The sequence below is a fragment of the Zosterops lateralis genome (assembly GCF_965231275.1).
Source record: "Zosterops lateralis genome assembly, chromosome: 2".
In the NCBI taxonomy this organism is placed as follows: domain Eukaryota; kingdom Metazoa; phylum Chordata; class Aves; order Passeriformes; family Zosteropidae; genus Zosterops; species Zosterops lateralis.
The window spans coordinates 107,372,087-107,378,180 of record NC_139763.1 but is presented as its reverse complement, the minus strand read 5'-3'; positions in this window follow the sequence as shown (position 1 = coordinate 107,378,180).

Below are 6,094 nucleotides of genomic sequence, written 5' to 3'. Positions count from 1 at the left end.
CAGCTCCTGCCAAACCCTCGTGCTTCATCTATGCAACCTCCTCCACAGCCAGACAATGTATAAACAGAAACATCAACTATCAGGTAAAGCCAGGCAATCACATCCAGGGGAAAACCAGGCAGGCTGTAGAAGGAGGAAGCACTATACTGCTCTGGTAGCTCCTACTTCACATCATTGCATACCCTACAGGAGGAAGGGAATCCAGAGCAAGTTTAAGTGCCTGAAAGTTCAGCAATACAGGGAAATGTAGGCTCTGAAGAGCAGCTTACTGGTAAATTTGAGGTTAGTAAAAAAAAAAAAAAAAAAAAGAAAAAGAGCAGTGACCTGCCAGCTTCTCCCTCACCCACTGTGAAAACTGTAGAGGCTGCAAGAACAGTATGAATCCAGACAACATTCACACTGTCAGGGCCCGCGTGGTATCTCAGAGCACTCTCAGCTATTTAAACAGCATGGACAGTCTTGCAGTTAAAGTACAACTGCAAACTGAAATCACTACCAAAATTTTCTGTGTAATCTCAATGCATTCTGCTGACCAGATCTCCCAACAGAAACACAGGAGCTGGAGGCTCAATTAGTTATGCATTGTGAAAGCCTGTGCATATTCTCTTCCCTCCAACATTCTCCAACTATTATCTACTGCAGCTTCACCTTAGTAATGTAGCAATGTGCTGCCGTGTAATCCACTTCACAAAACCCAACTACAAAGCTAGTCCCAAACAATGCAGCTACATTCTCCACCCAGTCCAGCCAAATCAAACAATGAAATCATCAACGTGATAGACCATCCTTATCTAGCCAAGTCACACCTGCAGACAGAAGCTGAAACAAACACCTATCGCAACAGGCTGCTTCATCCAGTAAAACTCACCACAGCAGCACAATCATCCCTGAATCCAATTACCCAGTTATATCTCCTCTCCCCTTTCCCCCACCCCACCCAATGAAACAATACAGGCTAAGCCATGCCAGTGCCAATACTGACACACCTCTACCAGAGCAGGGACAGAAATCACTTTTTCCCTTGAAGAGGAATGCATGTGAACACCAGCACACATCAGGATGGAGAGAACCTCTCATAAACATTGCTCAGAGCTCTATTCCTTGAAACATTCAATCTCAGCTTGGCAGGGAAGGACAGCCTTGCACACCATAGCTCAGGACTGCAAGAAGGACACCATCCAACTTTTTAGACTACCCGGTTACTGCACTGTTATCCCATTCCCTGGTGTCCCATCTCTGCTGCTCACCTGCACAGTCTTAGCCCTGTCAGCACAAGGCAGTTTGCACCACAGTGAATTTAGGAACAAAGGGCTCAGAGCATGCACACAAAGCAGCTACCACAGAGTAACTAGCAAGACACAAGTGCCCATCTTGGTCTACCTTTCAGTTAAATATTTTGACCACCCCTGTACTTCTACAAACCAGCCACCATATTACTGTACTGCAAATCTGCAAATAGATGGTTTTAAAAAAAATCAAACTAGCTAATTCCTGCTTTATGGCCTTAAGCTGAAGAAGCTGGATAGTGACAAGTGGTCAAATACTTAGAGGTGTACAGCACCATGGATATTCCAGCAGGAACAGCTGCAGATATCACTGATTCACTTCAGTCTTTTCTCCCTCTTTGAGAAGGAGAATGTGGAGAGATGAAATAAAGACATACCAAGTAGATAAAAGTATCAGACTTGTGGCCTGACTGTGACATGAAGCATTAAAGGCAAGAAACCTTTCTCTGCATACAAGAAAGAGCACACTGCTATTTTTCCCATGGCCTTTCTGAGACTCTAAGTCTGTGCTGGACTGAGGGTGGTGAGAGCTCAAAATTGGCAGGGAAAAAGAAAAAAGGCTGGAGACCTGCTGCTGCAGAAAACAAATGATAACTGAACACAAGCTGAGCCTGCACCCTGGATTGTATCTGTGACAGTGGAGTGGGTAAGGAAGGAGAGTGGAATAAGAGATTGCTCAGGGAAGAACAAAAGCTTTAGGAGGAATCAAGAATACCAGCAGCAGGAGGTATTTGAGCAACCACTGATCCTGACAGCCACCAGGAAGCAAACTCCTGCAAGTGCATCCACCAGTGGATTCCCTGTGTGACCTGAGAGGTGGGGCAAGGCAGTGAATCAGCCAACGCGCTCCTTCAGCACATTTTTACTGGGAAGGGCACCTCCAATTCCTCCGACCCTCATTCAACCACATGAGAGGGAGAAAAGCTGCACTGGCAAAAGGTGACTCCACTACACCCAAGAGCTACCACTGGCCTTCATCACGTGCTGCACTTACCAGTTCTGTTGAGCATTTGCTTATTTTACACACTTGCAACTGTGCTGCACGTTACTTTTTCACAAGCTGCTGTTTAATAAAGTACTTGATTACACACCTCGTTGATAAGGAGAGCGACTGGGAAACAAGGAGGACACAGGAAGTGTTAGTCAAAGCTTTTATTGAGCTGTCAGACTTCCTTAAGATCATGTGAAAGCAAATAGATAAAATGACATGAATATTCTACACTCCATACATCTCCCTATGACACTTGAGGGATATAGGGACACAAGACACTTCAATCCCTTGAAGCAGTCCCGATTTCTAGACAGGGCTCCCTACCAAGGGCTAATAAATACACCTTTATATCTGCCTCCTAGCAAAAGCTCTCCTCCTCATCCTTTCCCAGGAATGGCAACTTCAACCAGCTTAAGCCTATCCAACTCTATCCCTCCCAGCACTTGTGACACAGCTGAAAATTAACTCCAGATAAGATATGAATAATATTCAGGAGACAACTTTCCTGTTTCATCCCACCAGGTGTCCATATGCTCAGTGACACTGGCACAAAGGAGGCAGCACTGTCTGATGGCAAAGGATGGATGGACTTAGGCTTATTGAAATACATTTGTGCCCACCTTCTGTCAGGTCCTTCTGCCTTTTTTCTTAAACAAGGGCAGAAAATACCTCAGGTACCTTCAGATAGATAACATGGATACCTAAGGGTAGGTAGAGATAAGTTGTTCATCTGTGATTAGATAGCAACTCACAGCCAGTCATCGGTTTCTAGATGGTCCTAAGTCCTAACTTACCCTGAAACAGTATGGACTTTCCTGTGTTTATGTCATAACAATTAAAAAATGATACACAAAGTTCTCACAGTCTCCCAGAGAATTCCGTCATACCACATCAGAGAAATCACTGCTATTCCAAAGTCTGCACAGCACTATCTCTCTGCTCACAGTCATATACCAGAAATTACTCTCAATAAACAGAATAATCAAGAACTTGAAGCAAACTAACTTTAGGTGACATGAATGTGGGGGCTACACAATCTCCACTAGGCAGAATTGCAACCTCCACAGGAAAAATACCTTCTCTTGCACACGTTGTCTGTAAGCACCTCTCTGTTAAACTCTAAATGAATAGGTTATTGCCCACAACTACCTCCAGGCCAGAAGCACAGAGAAAGGGGCTGAGCAAAGACAGTTTCACCTAAAATTAGCACTTTGAAGACCAAGAGACAAAGACATGGAAAGGGTATGCAAGATTCTATGCCATTACATGGAAAGAAGTTCCCTTGAGATGCTGCATTTAATGAAAGAACTTAGAACCAGAGGATAAGCCTCCCAGAAACTGTAAGAATATTTAGTCAGGCCCATGCAAATGCAGTACAGTGTGGCCACACAATGCAGCTCTGCTGAGCCTACCTGCGCCTGCCCATCCACATCTCTCAAATAAGACAATACACACACCCTTCCTCCCATACTTCCCACAGCCCCTATCACCACACACATGGACCTTTCCCAAAGAACAAATCTCTCCTGAAGTCCATTCAAAACAACAAAGGCCACAGAAAACCCAACCTTTTGCTCTACACCCTTAAAATGTGCAGTGAAGACAATCACTGACAAAGCACAATACAAACCCAAAGGCTCAGAGAATTAAGTGTTTTACGAGTTTCTCATGTCACTATCCCCTTTTCTGAGAAAATGCTATCTCTAGCAACTATTCTCTTCCTTCTGACAAGTACATGGATAACAAACAGTAGCCATGATATAAAGGCTGTATAAGGCTGTATAATCAGTCTTTTTAGGTACTTTAAAAAATCATTCTAAAATAGACTTTTGCAACAGACATGTTGCCCGCTACTCTCACAAGTTAAGAGTTGTGAATAACACTAACACTCCTTGTCAAACAGACAACTATATGTCCAGTAAACTTAATTTTCAATGTATTTAACAACACTTGAGTGCATTATTAATCCAGTGGGGATGCAGGGCTGTCCTAGACAGCCTCTGACTCTGCACAACTCCTTCCCCAAAGTAGAGGAGGAGACAGACACTTATGGACGCTGGTGATCAAATTCAAGGTGTACACAGACAAACACTGAGAGCTTTTCAATTTCCCATCTGCTATTATGTAAAAAACACTTGAACTACTTGGTTCACTCGGGACTGGAAGAAGCTCTTGGCAGATTCTGACACAGTTCCAGAAATCAGTCTGGGGAAAAAGCCAAAAGAAAAATTCTTTTAAAAAAAACCCTCAAAGCCTAAGCTACAGCTATCTGCTTCTGTACAGGAACATTATGAACACTTCCCCTCGGTGCTCCTGCCATTTCAGCCACAGCAGTGGCAGTGGCGGGTCTCGGGGACACCGTTGTCGCGCACTCTGTCACGACGTCGCGCTGACCTCAGCTCAGCCCCGGTGCACTCCAGCGCAGCTGCCAACATCACTTCAGCTCCACCTCTGTTAGCAGTGCTGGGAGCAGTCTATGTACTTTACAAGTGCAGTTTGGAGCTGCCTTACGTGGAGCGTCGCTTACCTGAGCAGCAGCCGGGCCGCCGTGGAGTTCCGGCTATTGTTAACGCCGACAGAGATCAAAAGATCAAGAGCAATAAGGGATTTTTCAAGAAACATTTTAAAAGTATTTCCCTACTGTATGACAGGCTTCTGCAGCTTTCCATATCATGTCAGCAGTCAATAGCATCAGTCAGTATTGCATGCAGGAGGCCAGTGGGTAATGAGAGTTTTCCATGGCTTGCTTTCATACCTTTGGCTTCTGTCAAAACTTCATTTACTTTTCAGGAGTTAGGAGAAGCCACAGGCAATCTCTTTCCCCTTACTTCTCTGGGTTTATTTTTTCAAAAATTTAAGTAGGGACATCAGCATGAACAACCACAGGTAAAAGACACCTGTGTCAAGCTTGCCAGCAGCTCATTCTCTAGAAACTAATCTGTTGAAAGGGGCTGGGGGAAAATATGCTGAAATACTGGATGGGGAGACAGGACCAAGGAGACCAAAATTTGTTCTTCTACAAGTATTAACACCACAATGCTTAAACAAAAGGCTTGGGAGAAACAAGTCACCAATCAGTTCAGCATGGAAAAAAACTCAAGTACTTTTTCTTTCCCTTTCAGCATCCCTTCAAGAGGCTTCCAGACTGAAAGATAAGAAGCAATCCTCGGGCATAACTCCTTGGGCTGCAATCTTGTCAGTTTTCATAAGCTAAGTGGGGCTGGGCTGGGTCACTACAGGACAGAGCTCCTCTGAGAAAAACCCAGTGCTACAGCAAGCAGTAATTCCCCACTCGGCTGCAAGGGGACATGACACAGACACCAGCCGGAATTGCTGGGGGCAGCCATACACTTTCCTTCACGTTAACCTTTACAGCTCTCTGGTCTCTCTCCTCCCAAATGAGCCCTCTTCCAAGGCTCTCCTGAGCATCACTACCTTCCAGCAGTGCCTGCCAGACCAGTTTTCATTCAGGACTGTCACCAGCAGCCATCCCCCCCTCTGCTCTGCCCCTTTACATGAGCCCTCCTGCTGTTGTCAGGCACCTGGGGAGCTCAACACCACCAACCCGGCATTCCCACGGGAGCAGAGCTGAAGAGTTACTACATCCCCTGCAGCTTACTGCTGGGTAAAAATGTGTGCCAGGGTGTGCTTGTCCCTGGTGCACTGAACCTCTCACTACTTTGATTTTAGACCCACATTAGGCATGTGAGAGGCAGCACGACCCTCAGTCTCACTGAGAGCAGTGATTCCATACTGGCTTCCCAGCCGTTAAATGCAGGATCTTCCACACAGCAATGACTCTTCTGAGGAGTAAAGC